General features: G+C 43.2%; 1 protein-coding gene across 2 annotated transcripts in view; it reads left to right on the top strand.

Annotated features, from left to right (window-relative positions):
• The first annotated feature begins 805 nt into the window (after positions 1-805).
• The window catches only part of FOXN3 (forkhead box N3), a 300577-nt gene continuing 287824 nt past the window's right edge, over positions 806-13558 (top strand). For both annotated transcript variants that reach the window (XM_034768119.1, XM_034768118.1), the window contains exon 1: positions 806-971. The gene's annotated coding sequence lies outside the window, so the exon portion shown is untranslated. The remainder of the gene's footprint in view (positions 972-13558) is intronic.

The following is a 13558-nucleotide window of genomic DNA, read 5'->3' on the forward strand; positions in this document are numbered from 1 at the left end:
TTGAATGAATGAGGAAGGCATGGAAGGCAGCACCTGCAGACAGCTGCAACCCTTGGAGAGGGGATGGGAGCCAGACCAGATCAGTAGACCAGGTCAGCCATCAAGTCACTGCTTGCCTCCTCAACCCCCCTCCCCCACCGCCGGCTCACCTGCACCTCCGCCACTGCCTGCCTGCTCGCCTCCTCAGCCCCCACTCCCCTGCTGCCAGCTCGCCTGCCCCTCTGCCACTGCCCGCCCGCTCGCCTCCTCAGTCCCCACCCCCTCGGCTCGCCTACTCACCCCCCACCACTGCCCACTCGCCTCCTTGGCCCCCCTCCCTCACCCACCGCTTGCCTACTCACCCCCCACGGGCCGCACAGTGAGCCCACCTACTCACCCCACGCGGGCCGCACAGTGAGCCCACATGGGCCGCATGCGGCCCCCGGGCCACATGTTGTGCAGGCCTGTATAAAGTTTTCCTAGGTTCAAATTCCAGATTGTGTTTTGGCTTATTAGATAGGAGTCAGCAATAAAATTCAGATCTGTATTTAGATTTGGGTTCACACTCTACCCTCTTCCTCAAAGTCTGGACTATTCACAATCAGATCAGGTCCATCTCTAACATAATTTTTAATGTTACAGAAGACATACAGCAGGCAGTGTTTATGTGACTGTGTTCCCCACTGGGTGCTGGCAAGTGAGACAGAACAATAAACATGATCTTTATTCTGCAATACAGTTTGTGAGACTCTCTCTTAAGTTGAGCACTAGGACCCAGCAGAAAGTTTCCTTATTTCTGTGCTTTTAGCAGTACCTCTGACACAAGGATAGCTCAGTGAGCATGGAGTCTGGGTTATGGCTGCATTCTGTCTATAGGGATCATTCCAAATATTGAACAAAACCAGAATGGAAGGATTAACTGTGAGAATATAACATACCTGCAACAGCAACTAATGCAGAAGGAAGCAAGAGCAAAAAACAAAGATTAAAAGGTAACTAACATGGTTCTCATTTCCTGTCTTTTAATCTTTGGCTCAGTGTTTAGTATTGTCATTAGAAGCCTATAAATGTTCAGGCAGCTGCATTGGATTTTTAGGTTTTGTTCCCCCTCCCCGGAAAAAAATATACCATCTGCTTCTAAATGGATATACTGCATGCAGCTTAAACTGTAAAAGGATGCAGGATGGACAGTAACCTCATCCAAATTAGTTTAGTTCCAAAAGTAAGTTCATATAAAAACAAAACAAACAAAAACTTTCTGCAGGCATTTAGTTGCTAAACCTTTTTGCTTCATCTGTTGTGGAAAAGCAGAACTTGCTTGATGTGGTGAGATAATTGATGTGTGTTTGTTAATAGCTTTCTAAGCTACATTGAGAATTAGTTATGAATAACAAAAAATGTTCAAGGGCCTGATCCCAGGCAATCTTTACTCAGGCAAAACTCCCATTCACTTCAAGGACTTGCAGGACGGGGTTCTCCTAATTTTGCAGTTCTGCTCATTTTGGTAGTTAACATTATCGATGGTCACTCAGCTCTGTTGTTTTAACCAAATTTTCAGATCTGTGGTTGCAATTTGGATCAAGCTTCAGATTAATCAGCTGTTCTGAGTTTGTTTGTTTTTGTTTTTTTTTTAGATTCTAAATCAGAGATTAATAATATTTGGGGTGAAACTGCCAGGCCAGAGCTGTTAAGAATTTTCTCCACTTTTTGCTCACAATACAGAAAGATATTTTTGGAAAATAAAGCATTTTCCCCCAGCAACTCTAAGGCCAAATCCTACAAAGCTGCTGAGCATCTCTGCTGAGTACCTTCCCCTGACTTCAGTGGGTTTTAATAGAAACTGAGCACGTCACAGGATTGGACCCTTAAATTGCAGGGTGTTTTGTTTCATTTTAGTGTTAATAGGCTGAGTGTTGGTAGTTCTCAAACACAAGCTGTGCTTCGGGAAAGGCATTTGAGAGCTGTTGGGATGGATGATGATAATAATTTAAAAATGCATCAAATTTGAAAGGAATAGGCTATTTCCAGCCTCCATGTGGAGATTGTCAGAGCCAGTGTGCTTCCAGTTCATTGACACAGTCATTTCACTAATGTTAGGCAGACACCCTGTTATATTTCTTTTGTTCCTGTGTTTCACTGATTTTTAGATCACTGTTTTATAGAGAAGCCCAGTTCATACTTTACAGTTTGTATATTGGTTTTATACACACACACACAAACACACACAATGATTCATCAGTTGTGTTAAGAGAGATTTGTCAAAGCTATTCAGAGAGGTATTTTCCTACTTTCTGATTAGCTTCCTCTTGCCTGCCTTTCTGCAATATTGACTTCTAACTTAGTTGGACTTTTTCATAGGTTTATTTCTTCAAAATATATATGTGATTACTCCCTCCATAAAATAAGCCTCCTGCCTCTCCCCCACTCCCCCAACATAGTTGTTAGACTGTGGTCAGCTTTTGTTTGTATTATCAAAATATTTCTGTAAAATTCTATTGTTACTGTAGTATTGTGTTATACACAATTCAGTTGACCGAAACTTTAATTGCAGAAAACAATGTTATGCTGTAGTATCAATTATGTCACACCAGACCTTTTCTTGGGCGGGTAGTGGATAACTGGATTTCTTAATAAAATGATTACATTAGAATGTTTCATGCACAAAATATTTACACTGTGAGAGGGTAAATCAAAAGTAAAAATGAATAAACAATTAAGATGAGTTTGTGCAGTATTAAAAAACATGGCAAGGCAACTGTTAGGAGCACAATGAATTCGGCAGCAAAACCCTGTTTTTCTTTCAGTATCTCATGCAGTAGCCAGCAAACTCTGTAAAGTGTGATCTCTTTGCAACTGAAAATATAAGGCCTTCTAACGTTTGCAGCCTAAGCATTACGTGTCATTAAAGTAGCTCTCTTGTAAAAGAGGGACTGTCCCAGGAGCTGTAAAATCTATAAACACTTTTCTGATTGGCTTAAAAATTTAGACACAGGAAGTGGATGGTATCTAATAACAGACAAGTGGAGACATTGTTGTCATGGAAACTGGGAAGACTACCCCCCATTTATTTAAAAAAAAAAAAAAAAAAAGCCTGCATGTCATCAGAAATGCCTGCAGAACATGTTGGCTTCTGCTGCCTTTCCCACAGCATCTGTTGAAACCTGAGAATGTGCCTGTCAAATCAAGGTCATTTTACAACAAAAACTGCACTGTCTTCCGTATTTCATATCTATATTTCAGTTCAGATTTTTGAAAGAACAAAGAGTTAAGGGAATCAACCTGCAGTCCTTACTTAGGCAAAACTCCCACTGATTTCAGTGGGAGTCTTGCCTGAGCAAGGCCTGAGGTATAGGGCCCAGAAGATGCTTCTGCTGAAGTTTCAGGTTCCATATTGTGAAAAAGCTAAGACGAGAGGGGCTGAGAAAAAAAAGTATGTGGGTGACTATTATTTTAACTTGCTACTGGGCCCAACTAATTCCTTGTGTAGCGCCTGTGGCTTCCAGAGGCGTTATAACAGATTAATTGGGCCCATTTTATAGGTGCTGGAACTAAGGGTGCAGTGGATTCCATTATATACAAGGCTTATAGTTTGGTTCAATGTCTCTCAGCGCCCCCACTATAAAAACTGTTCCAGGGCCCCTGTTTGTCATCATTAATTACCATAATATGTTAAAAGATTATTATTTAAATTTGAATGTCACATCTCTCCTTCATATCTTGGGGAAAAAATCTTGAATGAATAAGTGTCAACTGATAACATTAAATAATAGTTTCTATTGGAGCCTCTGTTTGCTTCAGGAACACGGTGAAGGTAACAACTGAGACACGAAAGAAAAACATATTTCATGAGCAGTGAATATAGCATGGGAAAATAAAGACTGATAATAAACAGCTACAATTATTATGGTTAATTAAAGTTTTACTTTGCTGGACTTTTGAAAAGTTTCTTGTGTCTGAGAGGGAAGAGCCATTTTGCTTTTAAAAGCTTAACTGGAATCTTTCACAGCAAACTCACAAGAAAGATTTTTGGGAGGGGTTGATTCCCCCTCTCCCCTTGGGTAGCTGATGCTGATCTCAAATGTTTCCGACAGAAGAACATTTCTGAGTATTTATTACATTTGCTCCAAAGCATTTAATTTTGGTGTTCCCTTAGATCCTCGTTTAGCAGTGTTATCCTTATCAAATGATTAGTGTAAAACACTTGAATGCTTCACCCTCAATATAAATCATCAGTTTTGAAAGCTACTACAATGACTAGTCTGACCTTTGTTTTCTCTTTATTTGCATATTTCATCAGTTTTTAAGGAAAACTAGCTGACTGCTGAGCAGTTCTTATAGCTTTAGGGCCAGATCCGAGTTGATAATAAGCTGAAGGTGCTCAGAATCTTGCAGGAGCCACTCTGCACCTTCCAGGACCGACCCTTACTTTCTGAAAAACAAAGGGCTGACTCATTTACATTAAAGCCAGAGCAGTGTATTAAATCAATGCAAGTGTAATGTACTCCCACTTGAACACCCCTTCATGCTGCCAGAGGGGTTTACAATGGCCTGAGTGCAAATAAGAGTCGGCCTCCGAGAGTTCTAGAACTGAAGCATGTCAGCTTATCATGAAAACATTGGTTCATGTACACTTTAGAAAAGTCTTTGAGATTTGGATAATTGCATACTTTTATCCAGCTCATAATTAATTAGTCAGATGTTGCTTTTAATTGAGTGGAACTTAAATGAAGAATGTGAGGCTTAATGGCAAAAGTGTTCTCTCTTCTAGCAAAGAATTTCCTGTTGTCAGGAGCTTTCTTATCTGTAGGAACGTTCATTGGCAGGAAATATGTCAGTTACTTGTTTTTACAAAGTGAAGGAAATGAACTGGATTAGTTAGTTGCTTTCTCTATTCAGCCTTCATTCTTCATGGTCCCTGATGTTTGTGTAGCAGTATTTATCTCTGATCAGTTTAGTTTGTAAAAGTTTTATTACACCAAACACTTATCAGTACTCTTTGACATGTGAATTGCAAGATACAATGGGAAGCAAAATTATATTTGGTTTTGTCAATCCACATTTCCTCCACCCTGCTCCCCTTTTCAAAAGTGGACTGTAAAACTGAATGTATAAATTGCCTGTTTGCACGCAGAAGTGGTATTTGCATGTGCAAATTGGGTAACTAATTTCCTGAATAGTCAGTTTGCATTCACAGATTTTTTTTTTCATATAAAGGCCAATTTCTGAGGGCATAAAGTTGTAGATGAATTTTACTAATTGTCCTTTGCATTTCTAATCCACCTTCCACTCAGGGATCACCAAACACTTTACAAACATGAATACTCACAACACATGTGAGGCAGGGAGATATTATCTCTATTTTGTAGATAAAGAAACTGAGGCACAAAGTGGTCAGATGACTTGTCCAAGGTTACAAAGCAAGTGAGTGGCAGAGCTAGGAAGAGAACTCAGATTAAGTCTCAGGTTTAGGTGTCCACCTCCCAGTGTTGGCTCTACTGCCATCCATAAACCCTGGAAGCACCAAGTGATTTTAGGTGCCTACATTTTTGCAGGTAAACTTCCCTAGGCCCCTATGTTACAGCCTCATTCGAAGCATCCGGACACCTAGCTCCTGCCTAAGATCCAGAGCAATTCACAAACCAGGTGAAGATAGGCATTTAGCTTCCTAAGTTGTCTCTGGGTCCAGATCTGGTAGGTATGCTCAGAGGCCACCTACCAGCTGGGGTCCCATTCAAAATCTGGATGGAGGAGGTGGAGACTACTTTTAGTATGCTGGTTATTACACTTACCTGAGATGTGGAAGACACAAGTTCAATTCTTCCAGAGAGGGAAGAAAGGATTTGAACAGCTATTTCCTACCCCTTACAGAATAGTGCTCTGGTGACTGAGCTATGGGACAATCAGAGGCCTGGTTTACACTAAAAAGTTAGGTCGAAGGAAGCCGACTTAAGTCGACCTGTTAATGTATGTGTTTACACTACCGGGTCCTTTACACTGACCTAAATTGCCTCTAATGTCGACTTCTGTAATCCACCTCTGTGAGAGGCGTAGCGTTTAATTCGATTTTCATGGATTGACTGTGAGGTAATGCAAACGCAGTGTTGTGTAATTCGACTTAATTGGCCTCCAGGTGGTGTCCCACAATGCTCATCTATGACCGCTCTGGAGATCATTCTCAAATCTCAATAAACCAGGTACACAGGAAACAGCCCCTCCCTTGCTAAAGCCCCAGGAATTTGTGATTTCCCATTTCCTGTTTGATCAGCATTGGGAGCATGCCAGCTTGAGCACAGTTGATCAAGGTGACTACACGCCCCAAATGCACTCCAGTCTGGTCTGCACAGGAGGTGGTGGATCTCATCACTGTGTGGGGAGAAGAGTCTGTGCAGGCAGAGCTCCAATCCGGCAGAAGAAAGGCTGACATCTATGCAAGGATCGCTCGTGGAACGGGGGAGAAGGCCTACACGAGAGACACGCAGCAGTGCCCTGTGAAAATAAAAGAACTTTGCCAAAGATACCAGAAGGCAAGGGCGGTGAACAGTCATTCTGCTGCTGAACCCCACACATGCCAGTTCTACCACGAGCTACATGCGATTCTTGGGGGTGACCCTACCTGTTACCCGAAATTGGGTCAGCTAGTAAGCTTAGGGAGGACTAATGACCCACCAGAGTTTGACAGAAAGCGGCACATTTATTATACTGATAACTAAGCTCAAAAGAAGGGCGGGGAGGGTCACACTCACACTCACATACTCACGCTCCCAGGACAGGCACAGCACTGGAGATGTCAGGATCCTTCAAAGTAAGTGTCCCACTGCGCAGCGATGGATGGTGCGATTAAGGTAAGTCTTCCCGAGGCACGATGGAATGCAATGTGGTGAACCACTGGCCAGGCGGTCCGGGCAAAGGGCCTTCACAGTGTGTGAGTGCTGCCTAATCAGAGTATCATGGCCTGCAACTAGAGATGACTTGGCCACATCTGGTTGGTCACACTCCACCTCAGGCAGTGTCCATGCAGTGTCCATGCATTGGGTGTGTGAGCTCTGCCTAATTAGAGTCTCAGACACCTTATCTACCTGTCAAGTTTCAGAGGGGTAGCCGTGTTAGTCTGAATCTGTAAAAAGCAACAGAGGGTCCTGTGGCACCTTTAAGACTAACAGAAGTTTTGGGAGCATAAGCTTTCATGGGTAAGAACCTCACTTCTTCAGATGCAAGACTTGCATCTGAAGAAGTGAGGTTCTTACCCATGAAAGCTTATGCTCCCAAAACTTCTGTTAGTCTTAAAGGTGCCACAGGACCCTCTGTTGCTTTTTACTTATCTACCTGGGAGCTCTTCTGATCTTCCAGCTGTTCAAGCAGCCCATTCATTCCACAAGCATTCCAGGAGGGAGGAGGAGAGGGAAAGCCACTTCACAGGTATTCAAAGAGGGAGAGGAGACAAAAGAGGTGGGGGGGAAGGTGTAACAGACCTTTTGAACATACAGGTTATAGAGAGCATACAGATCACTGCTGCTCCTACAACACTACCAGCACCCCCACAAGCAACGTGGACACCTCACAGGTGTGTGAGTCTAGGGACAACAAGGAGGACGATATGGTGGATGAGGAGGAGGAGAATGGGAGACAGGTGAGTGGTGGATCCATTCTCCCCGAGAGCCAGGAAATATTTTTAACCCTGGAGCCCTGTGGGTCGCAGGACATCATGATGGCCGACCGTGATGCCGGGGAAGGTATCTCTGGTGAGTATACAGTTACAATCAAAGTCCAGTTAAACTTTAGCGGGCACACACCTTCGGTGGTATTTCATGTTTACCGTGAAGAAAAAGCGAGGTGCTGTGATGGCAGATGGTGGCCCCCAGAAAAGACTGTTTATGTGGACTGGGATAGCCCGGGAATCCTCCATGGATAGCTATAGGAAACTTTCATAGAGGTACTCTGCAATCCTTTGCAGAAGGTTTCTGGACAGGGCAGTCTTATTTCTTCCACCATGGTAGGACACTTTCCCATACAACTCCTGAATTAATTCTGCTGGCATCATTGTGGTACACAGCATGGTACCATAAGGACTGGGTCTATACCCAGATGCTTGCAGCATCTCCTTCCTTTCCGCCTCTGCTATCCTCAGGAGACTGATATTGCACAGGGTCGCCTAGGGGAAACGAGAGAAGTTATCGTTAAAAGTGCTCTTACAAGAAAAAAAAAGGGCATGTAGACCCATCCCACCCCACCTTCCAGATCGACAAACCACACAGCTGCTAATGTGCCTTTACTGTGCTCGACATGGGTCGTTAACTAATTTAAAGTGGCTGATAGGGGACTGGGGCCCCACATGAGAGATTCTGCAATTTGGGAGTGAAAATGTTCTCCCCACCTCATTTGTAAACAGCTTCCCATGGTGCTATGGGGAAGGGCCATTGTTCGACTACCTTTGCTCCCGACATGAGCCTGCCATAAACTTCATTAAAAGTGCGGTCACCCATGACCCGGGCGGGCCTACTCACCATGGCTGGAGCAGCAAAACAGCACAGTGAACGGTTACAGATTCTGATTATGTTATGGCTTGCACCTAGTGTAATAAGGGTTGTTTTTTTATGAAAACGGCTTTGCTATGGAAACATTTTATTCATGTGCAGTGGCGCCTTTATTTTTTTGCATGACTGACAGCTGGAAATGTGTCCATCGGCATGTCATCAATACCTGAAAGCAGACTTTCCCTGATTGGAAGGAGGAGAACGAGAACTCTGGAGGACATGTTCACTGAGATAATGAATGCCTCCGGGACAGCTGACACAGAGCTGAGAGCATGGAGGATTTCACTGTCCGAGAAGTTAGACATGGACATGGAGAGCAGGAAAGCTTCCAATGAGCAAGAGCGTGCAGCGCAGGATGCGATGCTTCAGATTATGAGGGACCAAGCAGACATGTTGAGATGTGTGGTTGAACTGCAGGAACAGAAACAGGAGGGTAGAGTTCCTCTGCAGACTCTGGTGGACAGCCAGCCAGCATCGCCTGGTGCAGAATCACTCTCCCCGAAGTGTTCCATGAGGTGTGAGTGAAAAGTCCATTATCCCTTTCATTTAACTCAGTGGGAGGGTACAAGGAACAGAAGGTGCCCATTCACAGACCTTTGATGGTCTGGAATGCGATGTTATGTTATACAGCTGAAAATGTTTCTCCTGTTCCAACTTTACAACCCCTTTTCCCCAAGGTTATCTTTTTTTTTCTGCTTTCCCTCTTTACTTATGTTTGTTAAATAAAGTAAATGGATTCGAGAAATAAATGTTCTTTATTGAGCAGAAGCAGTGGGCTTGGGTGGGGGGTTGGCTTTAAAGGGACAGTGATACAAGTCAGGTGAAGGTTTGGGAAAGCACAATGAAGACAAGCAGCTCACATTACTATGACTCATTATTGAAATAGTTTTTCAAAGCCTCACGGATATACAGCGCACCTTGCTGTGCTCTTCTTATTGCCCTGGTGTCTGGGTGCTCAAAAATGGCTGCCATGTGATCTGTCTCAACTGCCCACCTTTGCGGAAAATTTCCCCCCTTTTTTTCACAGATATTATGGAGCACACAGCAGGCAGCTATACCCATGGGGACGTTTTCTTCACTAAGGTCCAACTTCGTTAGTAAACTTCTCCAGCATCCTTTCAAACAACCGAAGGCACATTCAACCGTGCTCTGCACTTGCTGAGCCTATAGTTGAAATGTTCCTTACTGCTGTCCAGATGGCCGATGTATGGCTTCATGAGCCATGGGACCAAGGGGTAGGCTGGGTCCCCCAGGATAACTATAGGCATCTCAATGTCATCAATGTTCATTTTGTGGTCTGGAAAGAAAGTCCAGGATTGTAGCTTTTTGAACATACCTGAGTGCCTAAAGATGCGCGTGTCACGAACCTTTCCTGACCACACTACACTAATGTTGGTGAAACGCCCCCTGTGATCCATCAGCACTTGCAACACCATTGAAAAGTATCCGTTTCGGTTTATGTACCCTTTGGCAAGATGGTCTGGTGCCAAGATGGGATATGTGTGCCATCTATCGCCCCACCACAATTAGGGAACCCCATTGTGGCAGTACCATTCACTATGTCCCCCAGACTCACTACCCTTTGTAGCTGAAGTCGATTAATGGCCCTGCACACTTGGAGCCCAGCATCTCCAACGGTTGATTTACCTAATCCAAATTGATTCCCCATTGACCAGTAACTGTCTGGCATTGCAAGCTTCCAATAGCAATCGCCATTCGCTTCTCCACTGTCAGAGTAGCTCTCATTTTTGTGTTGCTAAACTGCTGGGCAGGGGAAAGCTCTGCACACAGTTCCTGGAAGATGGCCTTCTGCATTTGAAAGTTCTGCAGCCACTGCTTGTCCTCCCATACCTACAAAACGACGTGGTCCCACCTGTCAGTGCTTGTTTCATGGGACCAGAAACGGTGCTCAACAGAGTGCAGCTGCTCTGTGACTGCCAGCAGCAACTGTGAATTGTTTTTTTTCAATGGCTTGCAGCAGGGCAGCTTTCAGGACATCGCTATATTCCGTGCAGCAGATCCTACTTTGGCTCCGGAAATACTGCAGGAGAAGGCGCAAAGTGTTTGAGATGCTCATAGCAAGAGTGCACAACTGAGCAGGCTCCATGCTTCTGGGGTTATGATGTACACGCGGCGGTTTTAAGGCGTGAAAACCACTGGATTGTTTCCTGTTAATATGAGGGAGGGAGCACAGTGCATCATGGGATGCTGACGCAATGTTCCCATTCTCCCCTGCGACAATGTTTTGGTCCCATGAGGCATTGCACAAACTTCCCAAAACACACTGCGTCAAGTTGCACTTTGGGATAGCTACCCACGATGCACTGCTTTGTGCATCAATGCAGGCACTGCTAGTGAGGATGCACTCCATCGAGACAATGAGCATGGTGTGGCCATGCACAATCGAGTTAATTAATTCTGAGGCTTGAGGTTGAATTAGATAAAGTCAACTTAATTTTGTAGTGTAGACAAGCCCTGAGATGGGGCTCCTTCAATCTCTCCTGCTGAAGCTGTTCCATGGTGCATAAATAAAGGTGATTGGAGCAGAGGAATCAGACCTGGGATCTCTCACCTTCCAGGTGGGTGCTCTAATCACTGAATTTCAGTCAATCCCACCTGTTCTCTCTCTCTCTCTCTCTCTCTCTCTCTCTCTCTGTCCCAATTATTATTCCATTGTGGATAAATACTTAGCTAGTCATTGGACCTGAGAGAGAGAGAATGGTCTCTCCCAGTATTCCAATTTACAGTGTAATTGGGAAAAATATCCACACCAATAGAAAACAACTGGAGGTACCAAAAATTCAGATTAATTTCCTTTTCTGAGCCTCCTCCAAGTCTGAAGTTGTTGGAATCCCAGGTTACAGACCAGTGATAAAATTGAGATTCAGCTGTAGGTTTGGATTCTATCCCCACCCTGCAGAGTTAGGGGCAGTGAGAGAGTGTTCAGATCCATGGATTGGGTTCAGGTCTTTATCTATTAATAACTAGACATTAGGAAAAAACACATTATTTTCAGCTATTGGCTAACAAGGAGTATTTACAGTATTAAGCGGAACTTTCTGATTAACACAGAACAGTTACATAAGATTATAAGAAACAATCTAGTACACTAACACGGTTCAAGTACTAATTGTTGGATTAGATGTTTTGGCACTAAGTGTAATTCCTAATGGACAAGGTTGCCAGAACTGATGTACTACCTAGAAATTCAGCATGGTACTAAACAGTAAACAGAGACTGTCCTGCCTTATATTTGTATTTGCAAGTTTGACTTTAAGCACAACACAGAATGAGAGAAAACTGCAACTTTGACCAGGATTTTAAAATATGTCTAATGCATGCATATTTGGCTTATTACTGGCCCTCCTGACTAAGCCTTAAATAGATTCCAAAGTCTAGTCTCCTTAATAATAATACAATTAATAAAATAAAGTGAATACAATAAAATAAAATAAAACAGCATCTAATTTAAATGTAAAAATAATTATCACAGTTTTCAAAATTGACTGCTGTAGTTGATTTTGGGGATGCAACTTGAAACACCTTAATAGGGCCTGATTTTTGGAGGGTGGGTGCTTGACACATTCTGAAAAGCAGGGTCCTTTTCAATGTCTCAGGTTGGCTGCCCAGAAACTGAGGCACCCAAAATCACTAGCTGTTTTTGAAAATCTTGCTCCAAACTTCACTCTTGCTCTCTAGCTGCATGTATTAGCCCCCATGTGACCACATACTATAATGCAATTGCCTTCTCCTCTACCTTTTCTCCCACCCTTCTGTTAATATTATTATTTGTATTACAGTAGCACTTTGCAATGCCAGTCAAGGACCAGGACCCCGTTGTGCTAAGTGTTGTACAAACACAGAGCAAATGGAAAGTCCCTGACATATTTTATTGCCGCCTTCTGTTTGGTCTTGTCCTATTCTAGGGCCCAATCCTACAAAAACTTACTCCTTAGTATAGCACTTAATACTGTGAGCAGTCCTATTGGCTTCAGTTGGGCTGCTCACTATAGTAAGCACTATGGTTGTGTTTTGCAGGATTGGGCCCTCAAATTGCAAAGCACCTCATGGCAGAGAATCTATATTTATAGGAGCCACACAAATCTACGGTGCTATGTGAGTAGTAAAATAATCTTCCTTGGGAGTTATCTCTTGTATAAACTGATTGTTTTCCTCTGTGATGTCCAGACGAACTGAGATGTTCTAAAAATGTTTCCAACAGAAGATCAGCATCAGCTATCCAAGGAGGCAGGGAATCAACTCCTCCCAAAAGTCTTTCTTGTGAGTTTGCTGTGAAAGATTCCAGTTAAGCTATTAAAAGCAAAATGGGTTCTTCCCTCTCAGACACAAGAAACTTTTCAAAAGTCCATATCAATAGTGATATTGAAATGCCACTATATGTCTCTGAAATAAACCCCAGATTTTCAAAACGGAGTGCTTGAAGGTGGACTCATAGAACCATATTTAGGCACCGAACTAAGTGACCTGATTTTTTCAAAAGTGCTGAGAGCAGGCAGCAGTTTCCAGCCATGGAATCTACTGGATGTTCTGCACTTTTGAAATCCCCATGTATATAGGTGCCTGACTTCATAGTCCTGTTTTTAAAAATCTTGGATTAAATAAATATAACATGAGCACCTAATGATAAATCTTTTCATGGCAGTATCTTTGCATGATCACTTTGCCTGAGACCCAGAAGGTCTGTAAGGTCCTGTCCCACTGAATTCCCAGTTTTCCCTTTGACACTATCTGTGGCCTGTGATAAGTCATTTCTGCTTCCTAGGGATAATGATACTTACCTTCTATGAAAGTGCTTTGAGATGTACTGTTGAAAAGCACTATATAAGAATTGGGTATTATTATTATTTTATTATATCTGTGCCATAGTTTCCCTTGTGTAAAATGGGAATAACGAAACTTGATGCCTATCATCATCTTCTGTCTTGATTATTGCAAAATCCGTTTCTCCGGCCTTGATAAATGCAACGTTGCCTTGTTCATATCCATTCAGAATGCTGCTGCAAAGATCATTTTCCTAGACCGTCACT

Source organism: Trachemys scripta, chromosome 4 (assembly GCF_013100865.1).
Source record: "Trachemys scripta elegans isolate TJP31775 chromosome 4, CAS_Tse_1.0, whole genome shotgun sequence".
Taxonomy (NCBI): domain Eukaryota; kingdom Metazoa; phylum Chordata; order Testudines; family Emydidae; genus Trachemys; species Trachemys scripta.